Source organism: Sarcophilus harrisii, chromosome 3, assembly GCF_902635505.1.
Source record: "Sarcophilus harrisii chromosome 3, mSarHar1.11, whole genome shotgun sequence".
NCBI lineage: Eukaryota > Metazoa > Chordata > Mammalia > Dasyuromorphia > Dasyuridae > Sarcophilus > Sarcophilus harrisii.
The window spans coordinates 276,608,010-276,629,051 of NC_045428.1; the positions used below are offsets into that span (position 1 = coordinate 276,608,010).

The 21,042-nt window shown below is 35.7% G+C and overlaps 1 pseudogene; it reads left to right on the top strand.

Moving 5' to 3' along the window:
- The first annotated feature begins 3,080 nt into the window (after positions 1–3,080).
- Positions 3,081–21,042, top strand: part of LOC100923240 — a 162,297-nt pseudogene continuing 144,335 nt past the window's right edge.

The window sequence follows — 21,042 nt, forward strand, 5'->3', positions numbered from 1 at the left end:
CTCTATGCCACATATAATACTGCCTATCACCTCATCCTACATAGTAGGTATTTAATAAATGTTTATTGAAATAAATGTTTCTTACTATAACCAAGTTCAAATTATTTTGTTTAAAAAAATAAAAGACCAGAATTCTCTGGTCTGGTAGGACCTCTATTGCAATTTTCCAACTAAATGAATTTGTATAATCTTAACAATATTGATAAGATCACACTGAATTTCAGAGATCATTTAATCCAACTCCATCATTTTACAGATGAGGAACTGAGACTCATTGTGGTTAAATATCTTGCCTAAGCTCACCCAGATAGAAAATTTTAACCTTAAGTTCAAAGTAAAATAATCAGTCAACAAGCATTTAATAAGTACAGGTATATCAGGTACCATGCTAGGTACTAGGGATACTAATATCTTTCAGAAGCACTTTGCCAAACCTAAGGGTTCTGCTTATTGATTTTACAGAAATAGCTTCATTATAATGATTTATAAAAAGATATCACATATTCTAAGTATAATCAAAGAAAACTGAATAATCTTCATAAAATTTATCCTGGAGTTGAGGTGGATTTAGGCAAATCTTAAATGTCAAGATTAAAGTATCTTTCATAGGACCTTGTAAGGGCTTATAGGAGTTACAGATATTTAGAATATGCCAACTTGATAGTATGCAAACAAATAATTATGTGCATTCTCTTTCTAATTTACATTAGAGAGTCCTCAGTGCCATATATGGCTTTGGAGCCAGGAAGACCCAAGTTCAATTCCAATGGGACCCTGAGTAAGTTACTTAAGCTGTCTGTTCTGGGAAGTTCTCTGAGACTAAGTTGCAGAAATGTTTTGGCAGAAGGAGTTTCCTCTTCTGGGAGTCCCCCATGGCAGTAACATCACCAGTATTATCACTATCTACTGTGGAGTAGTACACATTGTTCTTAAGGAAATACTCATTTAATAATATGTAAACAAATGCATGACACTCAAGAAATTATTTTTTACCCTCCAGGGCGGAAAAACACAAAGCACCAATCTGTTTTTTGCTATGAACTAATTTTCCAGGTTAGGTTTTCTTCAGCTTGGTGTTTTCTGTAATAACTAAGTAGAAGGGTAACACATCAGCTCTTCATGTTCTCATTGAGAAACCTATGCTTTCTCTGGGAAAGTTAAAAAAAAAATCTACTGACCTTTTGTGGAAGCTTTGGCTCATGCATCTTCCTCCCTTTTGACAGCTCTGAGAAGTAGTGACAGTGTACAACAAAGGCCAGGAACTTCTCAAGATACCCCAGCCATGAAATTCACTTATAGAACAAGAATAAATATAGTCAGATGGAGCTTGGAGAACAAGAAGAAATACCTATGGTTTCCCTTCTAATCCTGGTAGCTCCAACTAGGAGAGCAACTCTCCATTGATCTGCCATTTGTGGGAGTTAAAGAAAGAGAACAAGGTCTGATTGAGTGCTTCATACCTTCTCAGAGGTTGGGTAGTATTAGAACAGCCATTAAAAGCAGAACACAGCGCTCCTCTCTCTGCAGTTCCTCAAAATTTCACAAGACAAGCTTTTCAGTATTTGTATGTTCTCTATAAATAAACTTTCTTATTAATCACCCTGCTTGAGCTGTGGTTGTTAAAGTGCTCTTTTTACTAGACATCAGCTTCTAGTATCTTATCCTAATTAGAAATGGTAAAATGGAGCACAAGGCAAGTTCCTATCTTGCCTTTTGGTTCTGGAGGGAAATAAAAGGGCATCTAGAGAAGAACTCTATAAGAGCAGGGGACCCTAACTAGCTATTTCTGCACGTAAGACAAACAGCCTAAAATAAATTCAAGAGTATAAAGAGGGTATGAGAAGATCTGGAAACAACATGATCCTGTCATTGGGGAATCTTCAGAGGACAAATGTAAGGCTGGAGAAAAACTCATCTGAGGTGTGATCACCTGGTCTAAGAAAGCCCTAGACTAAAGCTGCCTAATTTAATTAATTATTCTTGCTATAGGTGCTAAACCTTTTTTAGCCTTTTTGGCTGTCTCACTTCAAAAATGTTATTCATTCCTGAGACAGAAACTTCCTTAACAAATTAACCTCCCTCTGCCTCAGTTTCCTCATCTGTAAAAAGACATTTGGACTAGACAATCTCTGAAATTCCTTCTACCTATAGATCTCTGATTGTGAATAGTAGCAGTGCCTTCTTAATTTCAGCACTCTAGACCAAAGCTCCAGCTGTCACTCCCTGGGATAACACTTTTAAACTAAATGTGAATGGTGATATCCAATTCAGGTGTGAAACTGGATTTTACCTGCTTTGATCTTCCCTTCCTCTCCCTTACGTTTTAATCATCCTAATCAGTCTAATACAAGTATTCTTAACTTGGCATCCATGAACTTAAATTTTTTTGATAACTATATTTCTATATAATTGGTCTCATTCTTAATCCTATTCATTTTATTTTATTCATTGAAAAATTATTCTGAGAAGAAATCCATGGCTTCACCAGACTGACAAAGAGGTTCATAACAAAAAAGTTAATTCTCTTTACTGCTCTAGCTTCAAAGAATTTTGAGCTTTTCCCAAAGAGAACAGTGCATTTCCAATACCAATGTGCCTCCTTGTGAGTTTCGTGCCTTCTGCCTTTTATCCACATCCTGATTTTGGACAATTGCTGTCATGATTTTTCCATATTGGTCATTAACAACTGCTTTCATCACATGATCCTAACTTGTAAAAACTAGTTTAAGGAAATTTAAACTAAAAGAGGAGTCAAAATTAGCTCGTCCTCATTTCAGATCGCAGATCACCATACTTTCCAGCCTTCCCGCCCCTCCCTCCCAAACACACACCTACAATGTTTCTCATCGAACCTCCCAGCCCTTTGGGCCATTAGCCACCAAGAGGAATTGGATTTTAAATCAGTACCACTGTGTAGCTGTAGTTGTTTGTTACTGTCCACCACACCTCAATGATTATAAGTAGGAGTGGGTGGGAAGGCCAGGAGGACTCGCCTAAGTCTGCTGGTCTGTCAGCGCAAAATTGAATGCTCCCTTCAGCTGGTCAATTAAAAGGCAGGCTGCAGAACAGAGAGGCGAAAGATGGCCTTGCCAAACTACTTAAAAGAATGTAAACGTTCCCTACCCGACAGCCAACAGAACCGCTGGAAGGTATGGGGGCCATCCAGAGCCCCACTGCTGCATCACAGTTCCTTGAGGCAAAGCCAAGGTGGGGCAAGGAAACTGTGAAAGAGGAAGGGAGGGAGCAAGGATTTGCCTTCCAAACAGCTAGTCCAAGAGCCCATGCTTATTTTCTCCAAAACTGTCCACAGAGCACTCAACTTTGGGGAGAGAGAAAGATGCGCATGAGCGCTCGCGCGTGCGTATACTCGCCCACAGGCAGAGACAGAGACAGAGACACAGAGAGAGACAGACAGACAGATAAGAGAGACAGACAGATAAAAGAGATAGACAAGAGACAGAGAAAGAGACAAATGAGAGACCCATAGAGAGACACAAACAAGAAAGAGATGAGAGACAGAGACGGATGACAGAGACAGACAGAAGAGAGACACAGACAAACGAGACAGATGAGAAACACAGAGACAGATGAGAAGCAGATGAGAAATAGACAAGAGACAGAGAAATAGAGAGACAGACAGAAAGACAGAGAAACAGAAACAGACAGGGAGAGACAGATGAGAGATAGACAAGAGAAAGGAAGAGTTGGGCAAGAGAGAGAAACAGAAAGAGACACAGAGACAGACCAGAGACAGAAATAGAAATGGAGAGACAGATGAGAGATGAGAGATAGACAAGAGACAGAGAGAAACAAAAAGAGATACACAAAGAGACAGAGAAGGAGAGAAGTGAATAGTTGGAAAAAATCAGGTATCTCTCTTTAGGAGCTGGGAGGGCAGCAAAAGACTGTCTACCACTCTGTTTGTTTTGGCAGCTACAAATCTGTGAATCTCACCACATTCAGGGTTTCCATGGCCCTGCTTCTGGAAAACATGGTGAGAGTTTAACCCATACCTTGGACTAAGAATGGGACTGTATATTCAATCCCAGTCTCTCCATTCCACACTTGTCTAGGACTTTTAAGTCTCCAAGGCACTTTAAACCCATTATTTCTCCTAACTCCGACAATGACCTTCAGCAGTAGATATTATCATCTCCATTTTACAATAAGGAAATTCAGTCCAGCTGAAGGAAAGTATTTTCTCAGGATCATGTAGCTAACAAATACCACAGGTTGAATTTGAATCCAGATCTTCTCAATTCCAAGTCCTCTCCACTATCCACTCTTCAATCCTGCCTCCTGTTGCTTCTGGAATTTGGAGTCTTCAGGTGACACATTCATTTATATTTTTCAATATACTGAAGTCATTCCAACATTTATATTTCTCTCTCCAATTTGATTACAATCCATCTAAAGTGCAGGGTTCATTTCTTTTCTGTCCTTCCACAGTATCCAGTATAATCAGACACGTGCTAGAGCCAGCTCTAACCAGCTTTTGAGAGCTGGTTGTTAAATTTCTGTTTTTAGCAGATTATACTTTAAAAGTCAGTAATTACTACAAACCAGGCCCTGCTTTATTGTTTTATTGCTTGCCTAGACTTAAGAAAGGGTTAATATTAAACTTAAAAGTGTATGTGCACACATTTTTCCCCCTGGAGAGTCCGTTTGTTAAATTTTTACCACTATGCTTTTAATTACAGTGCTCTGAATGCAGCAAATATATTTTTTGAACTCTGTTCAAATATACCATTTGATTGATTTGCAGAGGACCAACATCTCCTAGGATAACCTTTTCAACAAAACATTTCTTCCTTCAATGGAGAATAATTCTGCAGTATAGGACATTGGCATTCTACAAAGAATACATTTTTCCTGATAGAGTTGAAACAGCAACAGTTTTACTAGTTCAAGCCAGGCTAACTTTAAAAAAAAATTCTCATATTCTTATCTCCTTTAAAGTTAATAGAAGATGAATGTGCAGGAAAAATAGATATAAACAATTAGGAAAGCAAGTATCACAAGAGTGCATGAGAAATATTAGCTAGAGGATATATATTCGCCAACTATATCTTCCAGAGTAAACACACACGTACAATATTAATATCTTCTCTCACTGCACACAAATGATTCATTTGGGTATGCACTTAAATTTGCTTCTAGGGTCCTTTCTAGAACCCTTTGGTAACTCCTGTCTTATTCCCATTTCCTTGGTTTCTCCTCAATTTCTATCTATTCTAGATCTTCCATTGGACTATCAGGCCTACTGTATTTGGCTGGACCTCATTCTCTGGTCCTTAATCTCTCCCTGAGTCCTCCTCTCCCAACAACACCTAGGTGCTCTGTATACCCTACAATTGTGGTCCTTGCAAATAAATCTGTTAAAGTCTTTTAGATTAAGGTCTAGAAAGAGTGTCTCATCCCCAATCTGAAACCCTGGGTTCTAAGGTAGGAGCTAAAGTTCTTGGAAGTACAGACTAAAACCCAGAAAAATGGAAGTTAGAAGAGAGATGCCTTATTATGGTAGAGAAGATATTGACTTTGGAATCAGGAAGACTGGTCCCAAAAGCTGTGTTTGCATGCTAATTAGCTGTGTAACCCTGGATAAGTCACTTTAATCTCTCTGCTTCAATTCCCCTTTCTGCAAAATGAGAACATTGAATTCAGTGAATGGTAAGGTTTCTTTCATCTCCTTATCTATGATTCTTTTATCTTATGGCTGAGAAGCAACATGGTGGACCTAAGTCTACGCTAGAAATGGTGAATGCTGAACAACTAGATACCCAATGTTTCAAGCTGGATGAGGAGGGCAAAACACAAAAGTTTATGTGGCACCTTGAAGTTGGCCTGGACAAAGCTAGAAATTGCTAATTATCGAGGTTTGATTATTGTACAGAAGAACAATGGAACTATACATTTAGTTCAACCCTGTCATTTTACAGATGAGGAAACAAAGAACCAGACAAGTAACTTACTTAGGGTTACATGTATAATAAATATCAAAAATGGGATTTAACCTTAAGTCCTCTGAATCGAGAGTGTGCTGCTACTACAATAATTACCCATTACTACTAAGAGTAATTAATGATGATGATAATAATAATTAATATTTATAAAGGGCTTAATACATCCCAAGCACTTTACAAATATTATCTCATTTGATTTTCACAACAACCCTGGGAGTTTATTATCTCCATTTTACAGTTGAGGAAACTAAAGCAAGTGACTTGCTCAGGCATACATAGGTAATGTTTGTGACCTGGTTTGTACTCAGATCTTTCTGATTCCAGGTCCAAAACTTTACTTACCCACTGTGCTACTTAGCTGCTACTAAAAATAGCTTAGAATTGAATCGTGGAAGACCCTAAATGCCAAGTTTGTATCCTGTGTGTACTTTATGCAGTTGGTTAGCCTTAGAGACTGATTTTTTTTGTTTTGTTTTGTTTTAATTGGAGTAATGACATAATCCTAGCATTGTTACTAGTTGGGCAGATAGGGGAAAGATGGAGGGAAGAGATGACATTCTTTCCCACTTGTGGACTTGTGATATATCTTAAATACAACATTTAGACTGGTTATTCCTCCCCTGTGTCTGAAACCCATGGCATAGAGTGCAATGCCTGAAAGTCCATAGATGGTAGGAGAAATTCTCTTTCTGTTGATTTTCAGAAGCCATTAGCTGAACACACAGAACAGTTGAGGCTGATGTGTGTGGCTTTTCTGAAATTATTTTTGGACTTCTCCACAAAGCACATTATGAATGTTACATAAATACAGATGAGAAGTTCTGGATGAGGATGAAATGGCTGCTTCTTGGCTTATGACTTCAGGCTTGCCCAGCAGGGTCGACAAATGCCTGCCATTGGCCCAAGTCCATGGCTCACCCTGTCCTCCTCTGCTCTTTAAGTGATGAGTAAATCTCTGCATGAAAATCCTAAGGTTGTGTTTGCCCCTTCCTTCCAAAAACAGATTGGATATTTGGGTTCTGATTTATCTAAGGGACAGTATCAAGCTAGTCTGCTCTCCATTGATGTGGCCAAAGAGTATCAGTTGCATTGCTTAGGGCAAATATAATACAGATGAAGTTCTTCATCAAGTAATCAGAACCTAATTCAATTGGAAGAAAAAAATAACCTACTCTGGCTATTCAAAAACAGTCCTCATTTTACTTAGTGATTTCAGAATGCCCTTAGGGGTGAGCTAGTTCATCCAAATAGTGGTCATGGCAATTGCATTCTTCAGAAAAATTTTTCTTCAAGGAAAGGTTATGCACAAAATGAGGCTAAAGCTGTAAGGAAAAAGTTCAGAGGACAACCCTGTTTTCAGGATAATGCTCCCAAGTATGAGATATACATATGCAGTACACATTCTCAGGTGATTATCCTTCCTCCATTTCTCACTGATAAGGAGGATCCCCAGAAAGTGTGTGCTATGTTCCCTAGGACTAGTTGGAAATATCTTTTTTAAAACCATGGATCATTAGTCACTGATACGCTTCCTACTGTGGCCAGCAATTAGTACATCAGACTTAATTAACTGTTAGAAAGGATTATCCAGTAAAGTGACATGGTAAGAACACAAGATTTCCTACCAAAATTTAAACACTCTCCAATGAGAACAATAGAGTTCCAGGGAAAATATCTTCTTTATGCTGGATTCTTCGTAAAGACTTGAATCTAGATCCAATCTGCTCCCAATGTAGACATTACTATTAGATGGATGCTGCCAGGACATTGATGAGAAGATGAGAAATCCCAAATCCTCTAGTTCCTTAGCTCATAAAATCCTTCCTCAGCCAATAATAGAATAAGAGTAGATTTGAACTCATGTCTTTCTGACTTTAGATTGAGTAATCTATCCACTGTACCATATAGGTAGCTTCATCTGATACTTAAACCATTGTTTATAAAATTTGTTTTGTTTTTACTTCTCAAAGGAATTATTTTTAAAACTTGAATACACTTAGGCTAATAGAACTAAAAGATACTTAGGGGTCATTTGAAGATGAGATCACTAAAACCTAGTGACATAAAGTATTATGTCCCCAATCAAAAATATAGTAACTGGCAAAGTGAAAATTTTAACTCAGAACCTGTGAATCCAATTCAGAGTTCTTTCTAGTATATCCTGGTCCCTTAACAATATTATTTTGTATTACAGTTATCTCTGTATAATTATCCACAGCTAAAACATTTACTACTGCTGCTTATAACACATCTAATGCATCCAATGCATGCATGCATCTAATATGTTTTCAATAACACAACATAATATTGTTTTTTTTCCCTTATCCTTTGAAGTTGATGACTTTAATAATTCTCCCTTTTCCACCCAAATGAATTACATATGGAATATCATATTGAGTCAGTCCTGGGGACCTCATTTTAAGAAGAACACTAATGAATTAGATTATATCCAAATGAAGGTGACCAGAATAGTGTAAAAAGACTAGAGATTATACTATACAATCAGTAATAGAAGAAACTGAGCAAACTGGAAGGGACACATGATGGCAGTATTTAAGAATTTTATGGGAAGAAAGAGCAGAGTTGTTGTTGTTTTATTTGAACTCCAGAAGGTGGGACCAGAATAATGATTAGAAGTTGGGGGGGGGGGGGAGTAGATTTAGGCATTATATAAGACAACAATTTGAGCTATTTCCGAATGGAAAAATATGTAAGGCAACAATTTGAGCTCAGATTCTTTATTTCAGTTCTGTGGTCATTTTTCTCAGATCATGAAGCTCCTCTTCAAATGATGGTGGTGGTGGTAGAGTCAGGAAATGGTGCAGAACACACTTAACATGAACACAAGGCACTCAGAGAAGTTCTTCAAAAATCCATCTGAAAACAAATCTAATACTATATGCCAAGATAAACTGCAGATGTCTTATATGTCTTAGACATATGTCTGAGTGACATCATAAGCAAATTAAAGAGCCAAGGAAGAAAGGGGTGGGATGGGGGAAGAGTTTGTAGCAAAAAAAGAGTTAAAGGGGATTACAGGAGGTAAAATAGACAATTTTGATGATATAAAATTTAAAAAGGCTTTGCACAAACAAAACCAGTGGAAGTGAAATTAAAAGAGAAGAAGATAAATGAGAGGAAATTTTTGTAGTAAATTACTCTGATAAATGTCTTGTTCCAAAAATTTTCAGTTCAGAGAGTTTTCAGAGGAAAAAATCCAAGCTATCAAAAAACATATGAAAAATAACATTAAATAACTAGTAATTAGAGAAATGCAAATTAAAATAATTCTGAGATTTTATCTTATACCCATTAGGCATATTAATGCACTATTCATAGAACTGTGAATTAGTCTAGTAATCTAACCATTGATCTACTAATACTACTATTAGGTCTATTACCTGAAAAAAGATTAAAAATGAAAAAGACCCAAAAATATAAAAATATTTATAGAAGCTATTTTCTTCCAAATAACTGGAAACTTGAGAGGTGCCAATCAATTGAGGAATGACTAAATAAGTTATGGTAAATAAGGATGATAGGATACCAGTCATTGTTCTGGAAGAAGTGATTAAGGAGATGGTTTTAGAGACTTGTATGAACTGCTGAAGACTGAAGTCAAAAGAATTAGGAGAACTTAAAATATAATAACAACAGGGATTTTAATGGTCTTGCTTTGTCAGGGATGAAAGAAAAGGTAAGAAAGAAAATATTCTTCTTTTTAAAAATAAATATTTAATTTTTTCTAAAAAGAAATTGACTAGTATCCAAGTCTCATCACATAAAATTATTTGACCTTTTAATATTTTTACTTGTATATATGATTTTTTAAAAATCCAAGTTTCTTCCACATCTTTTTAAAAAATCTTCATTTTAGAAAGGGTGTTGATTGACTCATTGTTAGCTAAAGACGAAAGAAGTTGACAGATGCCATGAAAATATGAGGGGTTTATTTTGCTGACATCTTCTTTGCATTCTCTAAGGAGCAATCTGATGGTCTGCTGGTTATGCCGAATGTGTGGTGTTCAAGTGCCTACACCAACTGGGACTCATTAACCAAGGGTTACAAAAATGCCTCCAATGCTTTCCAAACATTTCTCTCTCCAAACCAAAGTCCACTGTGTCCAGTCCCTGTTTTGGAGTCCTCAGTCGGGTCCATGCAAAATGCTTCAATCAAATAAGCTGCAAGCAAAAGATTTTTATTATGTGTTGTTTACAATTATTTAAGCTGTATTTGAGTATTTTGTATCGCTCATTTCTACTTTGGAGGGAGAAAAGAGATGAACATATTTAGAAATCCTATTTCCTAATAATTTGCATATGTAATAGTTTATTTTTCAATTACATGTTTGCTGAGAAAAAGTCAATGTCTAGTACAAGTGGCTTTAGGAATAAAATAAACATTATAACAATTTGGCTATGATAGTCTCATAGCCATATCTACCATCACCATTAACCAAATGAGGCTGAGAGATCTTAATGCTCCATGTTCAGGAAAAAGAAGTTTATGAAAAAAAATTGCTAATGATAGTTTTCCCACTAAAATATTAAAGGTGAAATTACATATCAAAAATACTACATACAGGAATTTTTTTTTTTTTTTTTTTTTTTTTTTGGTATGAAAACAACCTCAATTTCATCCATTTGGCTTCAAAATTTCCCCAATCCTGCTTTTTTTTCCTGGGAGTTTTCCATACCTCCAGGCCCCTAGTCCACTATTTACAGGTTCTATCAATATATCAAATTCCAAAGTGTACTGAGGCCAAATTAGGTTTAGAAATTCTGCCCTAGGACACAGTGTCTAGTATGCTAGTCCACAATAGAAAGCAGAGGTCTAGACAATTTGCAAATTACATATGATGGAGTCACAGAGAACCAAAGAATGCTTTTGTAGGAAAAGATCATCTAGACCATAGTTCTTGTTCTATATGTGAGGAAACAGGTTCAGAAAATAAAGTGACTTGTGTTAAATCACACAATTAGTAGTAGAACCAGGACTTTTTTTTTTTTTTTTAATTCTCGGCTTTTTATGATACATGGTGATAGAGTTCCAGAGAATCTCAGAATCATTAGTTTCCCAAAAAGTTGTAGGTTATTTGTTGTTTATTTTTTTCTCAGAGGGGATTGGGGACATCAGGAAAGTGGTATCATGACATATAAGTAAATTGGCTTTAACTGAGGCAATGCTAGGCAAAGTTACTAGCCTCATTGTCTTCTATGAAGCCATCTGGGTCTAACAGCACAATTTAGATCAGGAATGAAGATGGTCCTGGAAGAAGTGGGAGACTTTGGCCTTTTTAAGCTAAGTTCTTCTCCAGGTCTCAGTTTGTGTGAGGCAATGACCATTCAGTGATTCAGGAAAGGTTAAGAAGTTTATTAGGGAATTTTCATTTTTTTTTTTGTGAAGTATGGGGTTACCTATGTGGAATGATCTGAAGAGTATTACAAGGCTCTACCTACCCTCAGATATTTCTACCAAAAGAGCCATTATCCTTCCTCAGCTATCAATTGTCAAAGTGCTTTAAGGTTTACAAAGCATTGTCCATAGATTAACTCATCTGATCATTACAATAACCCTGTGAGACAAATACTATTTTTATCCTAATTTTATGAGGAATCAGCCCAAGAAGGGTTGAGTGATTTGTCCACAGTCACAGAGCTAAAAAAGTGTCTGAGAAGAATGTCAATTCAGGTCTTAACTTCAAGTCTAGCCAAACTGACTCTTTTTTTTTTTTTTTTTTTTTTTTTTACCAGATCCAAAATCATCTTCCTCAGAATCGTTCTTTTGAATTAGATTGTAAATTTGGTTGGGATTAGGGAGAAGGCAAAAGAAATTATTCAGGGAGAAGCAGAAGACTGAAAAAGCAGTGATTATCTTCATTCCATTCATAAACCAGTTTATTCAGTCAATCGCCAATAAATGGACCATTTTTTCCTGCCAATTCTTTGCCACTACAAAAATATTTTTGTGTATGCATATATATGTATGTATTTATATAACCTTTCTATCTTTTACTTCCATTCCTGGATCAAAATTCTTATAAAATTATCTCTCATTTTGCATGCATGTATGGTTTATCCTTTTACTACATAGGAAACCATGAGGAAAACATCTGAGTCTTTTATCTACACACAATAAATGCTAAATAAGATTATAGATCCAGAGCTTAGAGACTTCAGAGATCCTGTTAGCCCTTTTTCTATCCTAGATCTACCCTGTTAGCAGGTTAATAAAACCTATATATCTTTTCTCTGAATGATGGGATTTTTAATGCATAAAGTAAAATACAGTACCTATCAATGTTATTTTTGAAGTTCAAAGACCCCAAGTTGAGAATTTGAGAATTTACAATCTACTCCAACCCTGTTCTTTTGAAGATGAGAAATCTTTTTAAGATTAAGCCAGGCCAGTGGGAGGGGGGGACAGCTAGATGGCACAGTATATAGAGCATAGGCCCTAAAGTCAGGAAAACCTGAGTTCAAATGTGACCTCAGACACTTAACACTTGCTAGCTGTGTGACCCTGAACAAATCACTTATCCTTAACTGCCTCGCCAAAATAATAATAATAATAATAATTTTTTTAAAAATTAAGCCTAGGGTTGATGAAATAACTTACGCCAAATTAAAGAATGAAAAAAATTGTAAAGATCTGTGGGTTTGGCCTTTTTATGTTCTTGTTTTTGCCTCTGATACCAAATAATAGACCTGGGATTCAAGCCTAGGTCCTGTCTCTAAATTCAGGGTTCTACCTGCTATCCCAGACAGATTTGATCAATTGTTGTTGCAATCTTTGTTCCTGGCTCAGAGAATCTTCTGCTCCATGCTTACAAATTTTGGGGGGGAAAGGTACTAACAACAGAATATTTCTGCAGGCGAAGTATTAAGAACACAACTATCTCCTTAGCTCTATTGCCAGAGGTTACAGGAGAGGAGCTAGACCAAGGCTTGTGGGCCTAATAGACTTGTTTCATAAAGCTATATTTGTCTGCCTTCCTACAGATGTTATTTGGTTCATTCTCAGCACTGATTGCTCTCAGACTCAGAGCTGCCATGGTTCTGCCATTTATCCTCAAAGAGCTAATAGAAAGTGTCCTTACAAGAAGAGGGGAGAGCCTTAATGTTTTTTTTTTTTCCTCCACAGGCGTCTTGGAGGACAGCTGGGGTAAAGCAGGCTGGAAGGTAGGTAGTTGGGGAAAAAACAAAACAGACTTCCCTCCCTTCAGGCCAAACAGCCTGAACCTGAGAAAACTTCAAATAAATAAAATCAAAATCCTTCAGTGCTGACTCACTGTAAATCATCAGGGACCCTGGGAGAAACCTGGAGCCAGGTCTCTAAAGGGCTTTCAATTACTTTATTGAATCTCAGCAGAGCTAGTCAGTGATGGTCCCATAGAGAGCATATTGACACACCTGTCTGCATGGAGCTAGATAACTGATACTTTGGAGAATTTTATTTTGTTTTCTCCAAATGGAATGTTTCACTTAGAACACAGTGACTCTTAAGCCTAGATCTGGATGGGTCCCAAGGAATTTGGAAGATCAGAAATGGCCTGAAGGTACCACATGATGGCCAGGAACGGCCAATGGCACTTTTAACACTGTAGAATGAGGAAATTAGGCTGAATGATGTCTAGAATCCCTTCTAGCTCTGAAATTCTATCATTCTGCCTAATATTCCACATTCAATGACAGAACAGTTTGGTGTGGAAGAAAGTGTCTTTGAATAGGAGTTGGAAGACCCAAGTTCTAATCCTATTACTCCCTAGACCTGTGACTTCAGGTACCCTCCTCTGCACCTAATTTTCTCAGCTATAAAATGAGAAAGTTGGTATACATGTTCTCTGTGGTTCCTTCAAATCCTAAATTTGTACTGGTCTGGGACTTTGCAAATGTCAGGATTCCACAAGCAAAGCCCTGTCCTAAATATTCATTTGAGTCTGAGGTCCCAGACATAAAGAAATATGGAAAATGACTTCAGAATGTCCCTAATCTTCCCCATCATTCAGTTAAGTGGTGTGTCATTTAATAGTTAATGTTTCTTATCTCACATTGTTAATGTGGCTGAGGAAAAAAATTTAATATCAGAAATTGAGCCATTAAAAAAAATATGGTTGGGGCTGCTTAGAAGAATAAGACTGGCTTGATGAACTCTGGAAGTCTTTCTGCCTCTAATCAAGAAGGGGCTATTCCTTTGAACTAATACTTTTTCTCTGAAAGAGAAAAAAGTACAGAAACTCAACAAATATGTGATAAACTTGGACATCTGTAGAGAGTTGGAATCACTTTGGAAAGAATGCCAAAGAATTATATGTGGATGGTTCAGGTTGTTTATGACTTTTGGTGTTGAAGTTGAGAGCATGGTTTTATGACTGTGTGAGCTCCAGGAGGTAGGATGATGGCTTTGTTTAAAATTATTTTTTTGCTGTACTTCTCCTTAGCAATCATAAGAAATCATAAGCCACTGAAATAGAAGGAAAAACAAAGGCAGCTTCCTCTCAGACACAAACTGTAATTACATGGAGATAGTTCACCTCATTTTTTCTACAGAGCCCAAAACTCAAGGACAATGATCTGTTTTCATGTTCTTTGCATTCTTCTCTGTTAATGACATAGGACTTTGCTTGCAGTCAGGGGCTTAATAAATGTTTATTGATCATTCCTTTCAGTCTCATTTTAGGTGAAGATCAAAAGATGAAAGGAACATAATTGGAAAGAAAAGAGCCCCTGAGAGGCTATCAATATTTTGGCTATGTGTAGAATAACAAGGTAATGATTTTTAAATAATCTGTGGAGGTTCAAAAAGAGAAAAATTGTTTAGAATGTTATAAAGGTAGATATTAAGTACTTTAATGAAATGTTAGGAAAGGGGACAACATCTTTTTTTAGAATGGAGATGTTAGATTGCAGAATATATAGTTCTCCAAAAAAAAAAAAAACTGAAGAGAAAAAAGTCTACTTAACCTCAGAAGACCTCAGTTTCCTCATTTATAAAAAATTGAGAACTAGACTAAATAATTCTTCTGATCTCTTCCTCTCTAACATATTATAATAATTAAACACCTGCTGTGTGAAAGGGGTTAGACAAGGTATTCTTTTATCCCATGCCTAAGTCATGGGATCATAGATTTGGAACTATAAGGGACTTCAGAAGTCACCTAGTTCATCCCCCTCATTTTACAGATGGGAAACTGAAGTCAAAGGGTTAAGTGATTTGCCCAGTGTCTCAGGATTGGAACCCAGACACATTAACTTCAAAATTATTTTTTTTATACTATACCATGTTGATTTCATTGTTCAGGTTGCTAGCACAGAAATGAGTCTGTGTCTTTGGTTAAGGATAATAGATCAAAATACCCCTTAACTTCTTAGTACTGTCATGCTTGGAATTTAAATGCCCAAATGCTAAGAGAAAACAAGATAAGATCTCATTCTGATTTACAGTTGTATCATAGAGATACTTCTGGTTTTTTTGGAGCCTGTATTGGTAGATTACAATCTCTGGCACATAATATAAAACTGAAAAATTTTAAGAATGGGATCAATAATGGCTTACATGTCTGTCATCTACAGATCAGACTAATAAAATTCAGAGAGGCTAGTCAAGTACTAGGTTGGTCATAAGATAATGAATTGGGTGACTCCTGTAATTAGCAATGACCATGTACCAAGTTGTAGAAAGTTGCATTATTTGTTCTTGGAAAAGGTATATGCAAAGGTATACCCATATTGATGTTCAAAATGCTAAAGTAAAAGGAATAATACAGTAGTTATTATTTTTATTAAGATAATTAGTGAACCTATCTACCAAGGCATGAATATAATGTATCAATGGGAAGGAAAAGCTCTGACCCTACAATCAGAAGACAAGAGTTTGTGCCTCTGCTCTGGTATTGAGCAATATCCCTGAGTAATACAGGGCAAGATATTTAACTTCCCTGAACCTTGGTTTCTCCATATGTAAAATGATAGATAATGTTTGCATTGTTTACTAATAGAATTGTTATAAGGGAAATAATAAACATTAAAGTGATAAGTTATTACAACTTCTGCTAAAGAAACATCTCCTTTGAAGAAATATCAAATTAGTAAAGCATTTTCTTCCTTACTTTTTCTACCCATCGCTTTTTTTTTTTTGTAATTTTTGTATCATTGTCACATTCTCCTTTTAAGACAGGTGTCATTTTGTAGATTAAATGACTGTTAACTATAAATATCACGCTAAAACCTGTTAGGTAAAAGTGAGAAAGATTGCAGAATAAGGCATTGAAAGCTGACCCCAGAGCAAAGACCTATGTCTCCGTTCTACCTCTGACCTATACTGATTGTGTGACCCTGGACAAGTCACTTAAATTCTCAGTGCTCTAGGTAACTTTCTAAGATTACATATTGTAGAGATAGTGACCTGCATTGGTAGAGGGAGTTCCTTATATTAGTAAAGTCACTAATCCTTTCCTTGTTTATTTTTACCTTTAACTTCTCTGACTTACTTTGAATCTCAGAAAATTCTTAATTTTTATAAGTTTTGCTGAACCCCTTTCCCTCTTACAAAGTGATCCCTACCCACCCTAAATGGCAATGCTTTCTACTTGGAATTATCTTCAATTTGTCCTATTACAGACTTATTTATATATGATTTCCCTTCTCCCTCCTAGACTGTGAGGTGGCCAGAAGGGACTATTTTTAATGACTTGCTTGGTATAAACAGTGTTTACCCAGTACCAAATATATAGTAGGTGCTTAAATAAATGCTAATGACTGACCAATTTTAATAATTTTTAATTCACCAAATGAGTTGTTTATATAGTACAATTTTTTCTGGACCTGTCATTTTATTTGTGGAGGGAACTCCTACACTATGCTAGGGAACTCCTAGTGATGGAAATATAGATCAACAATGATGATTTATAGTTTAGTGTCTTAGAGTTTTATTTTCACCTAAAGAACCCTACCCTATGCTGCTTGTTATAATTCAAATATATCTTCCAAATCATAAATTATTAAATATTTTTATTTGGTGTTATTAATTATTAATAAATTATAAAATTTTAATTATTAAATTATTAAAGATTAGAGGCAGAAAGACTTCTAGAGTTCATCAAGCCCAGTCTTATGCTTCTAAGCAGCCCCAGCCACATTTTTTTATGGCTCAATTTCTGATATTAAAATTTTTTCCTCAGCCACATTAACAATGTGAGATCAGAAACATTAACTAATAAATGACACACCACTTAACTGAGTCATGGGGAAGATTAGGGACATTCTGAAATTATTAAAGTTGTTTGTTTTTGTTGTTCCTACAAGGAAGACACAGACAATTGTATCTGTGTATATCTGTGTGTGTGTGGGTGTGTGTGTGTGTGTGTGTGTGTGTGTGTGTATGTACTAGAGTAGAGGGAGTTGGCTATCAATAAAAAAGCACTCAAAAATAGGCAAATAAGAATATTAACATAAGAAAATCTGTATGATTTCAGTTCAGAGATCCTAAGAAATTCTATTACCACTTTTGTAGTCTTGGCCCTAAATATCTTCCTAATCCTAGTACCATGATATCAGAAATTTTGCCATTATACATGCATTACTGTGGGAGTTAACTAATTCACTTTTTCTATAACTTTCTTTTAAAATGCAAATATCTCTGGGACAAGTGCCATAATAAGTTGCTAAAATTTTGGTTTAATCTATTTATTGTCTCCTTTCTCCTTGGAAGTGGAAGAAGAGGTTATAGCAAGGACAAGGCACAAAAGAAGAAAGGACAAAAAAGAAAGCCTACAGAAAGATGAATGAAAAGATGCTAAAAATAAATTTTGCCAAAGTAGATAATGATTCTACATAATGGTCACTCATAAAGAAATTTAATAGATTACTCCAGAGTCAATCTTATTCTATCTCAAGATTATCAAAATTAACCCGTTAGAACATTCATGATCTATTAATTCTAGGTCACCTCAATGATACTACTGAAAAAAATTAATTGATGAATGAAACATTCAGTTTCTTTGTGAATAACTTTCCAAACAATCAACTTTAGAATTTTACTTTTGTGCATGTGGTGCTATATTATATAAGCATTTGAGGTCTATAAATGGAAGAGAATTTAAAATAGGCTGACTAGCAGGACCACCTTCCTAAAAACTATTCCATTGGATTTGGAATGATTTCTTTTTTTCCCTCACCACTTAAAGATTTTGAAATCTGGTTGACTTGAATCTCAGCAAGTAATTCTATGCTAGTAACAGGAGAGAGATCAGACAACTTCCCAATGCTTGTCTTTTTCCATAAGCCCATTTCAGCTTTTTTAACTCAAAAAGTAGCCATAATATCCCCATTGTCACTGCCATCAAAGTATTTTTTTTGTTTTTATTTTTAATTTTCCCATTCCAGATCAAAAATAGATGTGAGAAGCCCAGAGGCAAAGGAATCAGACTTGGTTAGTCAGAACGCCTCAATTTTCCTTTATTTTGAGTTTCATATCCTTTAAATTTGAAGACTAATGTACAAGCGGCTCCTCTCCTACAAGGAAGCCAGCCTCTGCCAAACCAAATAGTACGCACAAAAGTAAAAGGAGCCAGTCCCCTGGACTCACCTCTAGGACCTACCTCAGGTTGGCAGGCAGAGGTTTTCTCCCTCCCTGACTCCTTCCTGCTCCCTTCTCTGGTTGTTTGCCCTTCCTTTACTGTAATGTCAAATCTCTCCTTGACAGGGTCTTAAGGAGGCCAGCTGGATCTCTTCTGAAGCCCTAGGGTTTCTCCACCCTGCCACAGAGTCACCAAGAAATGGAGAACTAATGAAAGTTCTGGAATCAATGATTTCCACTTCTCAACAACAAAAAAAAATGTACTGAAGGGTGGATTACTTAAGCCCTTTTAAGAAATGTCAGTGGACATTTTGTGACACTTCTACATACTGAAGAAGTGTTTCCACTGATTTATCAACTCCTAAGTCATTTGTTATTGAAGGTTAACCAAAAGGGAAGATACCAAAAAGCTTTACAGAAACAAAAATTTTCCCTTTAAAGTGGAACTTATTATTTTAGTAAAATCACTCTTGATAAAGTTATAAATTTGTTCAAGTTTTTAAAAAATTGGAAGTATTCAAAGAGAGTCACTGAACTCTTATACTCTCTGATTCTGTGATTGTACTATCTCAAGGGGGTCAGAAACAAAAAACAGCAACAACAACAGCTAACGCTTTTATAGAATTTACTATGTTCAAAGCACATATTAAATGTTTTACAATTATTATCTCATTTGAACCTCACAACAATCCTAAGAGATAGATGCTATTATCATTCATGTTTTATAGATAAGAACGCTTAGGAACACATAGCCAATAAGTTTGTGAGTCCAGATTTGAACTTAGATTTTCCCAACTTTAGATCTGACAATCTATCTAGTAAGCCACCTAGCTGCCATGAAATTTTTTAAAGCTACCAAAATATTCATAGCAACATTTTTGTGGTAACAAAATAAAACAAAACATGAAACAAAGCAGATTCCATCAAATGGAAAATGGATGGAAAAATCATGTTTTATCACATAATGAATATCATTGAACTCAAACAATTATGAGCAATCAGAGAAACATAGGAATATATTTATGAAATGATACAGAAAAAAGAAAGTAGAACCAAGAGAACAATAGACACGACTACAATAATGTATGTGAAAATAATCCCCAAAACAGCTGATGAGGAAAAATGATGAAAAATACTCCCTTCTTCTTAGAAGGGATGTAAAAAACTACAGGTTTAGTATGTTGCCTGTGTTGTCAGAGTTTCTTTCAATCACTTCTCCTCTACTTTATTCAACAAAGGATGGGTCTATTGTTTGGATTGTATTTGGCTGAGACATACATGCAACAACTATAATGACAATAATAAACATTTAAAAATAATAAATGCATGTCAGCATTGAAAAGGAACTCACTTCCGACACTTACTAGCCTCAGACACTGTGACTCTGGGCAAGTCATTTAACCCAAAATGCCTCTGAAAAAGAAAAAGAAAAAAAAAATATCCAAATAGAATTCTTCTCTTCATGATCTCCAAATTGTCATACAGATTTATTTTAAAGACCTTCACTAAATTATGATTTCAGAGGTTTGTCCACTAAATTTATTTTAAAGCTTCTTCCACATTGGTACAACTATCATTCCCCCCCTTTATATGTAATCTTTTAAATCTCTTCTAGTTCTAAGTCCTATAATCTCCCTTTATTAATTATTGTTCTCTTGTATGTTTTGATTTTTGAGTATGGCTCCAATACCTATAAAATTAGTAAAGCTCCTGACCTGAAAACTCTTGTTTATTCATCTTCTATATCTAGGAACTACTAGGACGACAATCAAGGTAGGAATGATCTCCCCCTCTCAATTATCTAGCAAGCATTAAAGAAAGTCTATATCAATGTGCTCCTCTCTCTTACCTCCGTCAGAGAAAATTATCAGTCAGCTTGAATCATTACCAAGTAGTACATAAAAAGGACAAACAGTTATGTCTCCTCCCAAACACTACTGTCATAAAAAAAGAAAGAGAATAATGTAGTATATTAAATGAAGACTGGAAAAGATAATGCAGATAAGCAGAAAGATCTCTGGTTTTTTTGAGTTCAAGGACTTGGCCTCAAACCCTGAAACTGAACTTTGGGGTGTCATTTAATCTCTCTGAGGACTCAATTTTCTCATCTATAAAATAAGGAGATTTGACTAGGCAATCAATTCTAAATTTTATCCTAAAGTAACTTTTTAAAATCTAAATTCATCTTTTGGGTTGCCTTAAGACAGAGTTCAAAAGGAAGGTAAAAAAGAAACAGAGAAGTAGGATAGGTTTGACAACTAATGTTGAACTTATAAATTTAAAAAGAAAAGCAAGCTAAACAAAATAGAGATTTGCAATTTAGTGCACCATTAGCAATGTGTTAGTAAATGCTTAACAACTGATTCTCTGGAGGGGAAATGTATACATGAAATACTTTTAAGTTTAATCTACACTATTACCATTTTCTCCATTACTTTGAGTTCAGATAATAAATCCATCTCTGATTTGTAGTATTTGTTGATTTCCAAGTTATAAATGCTC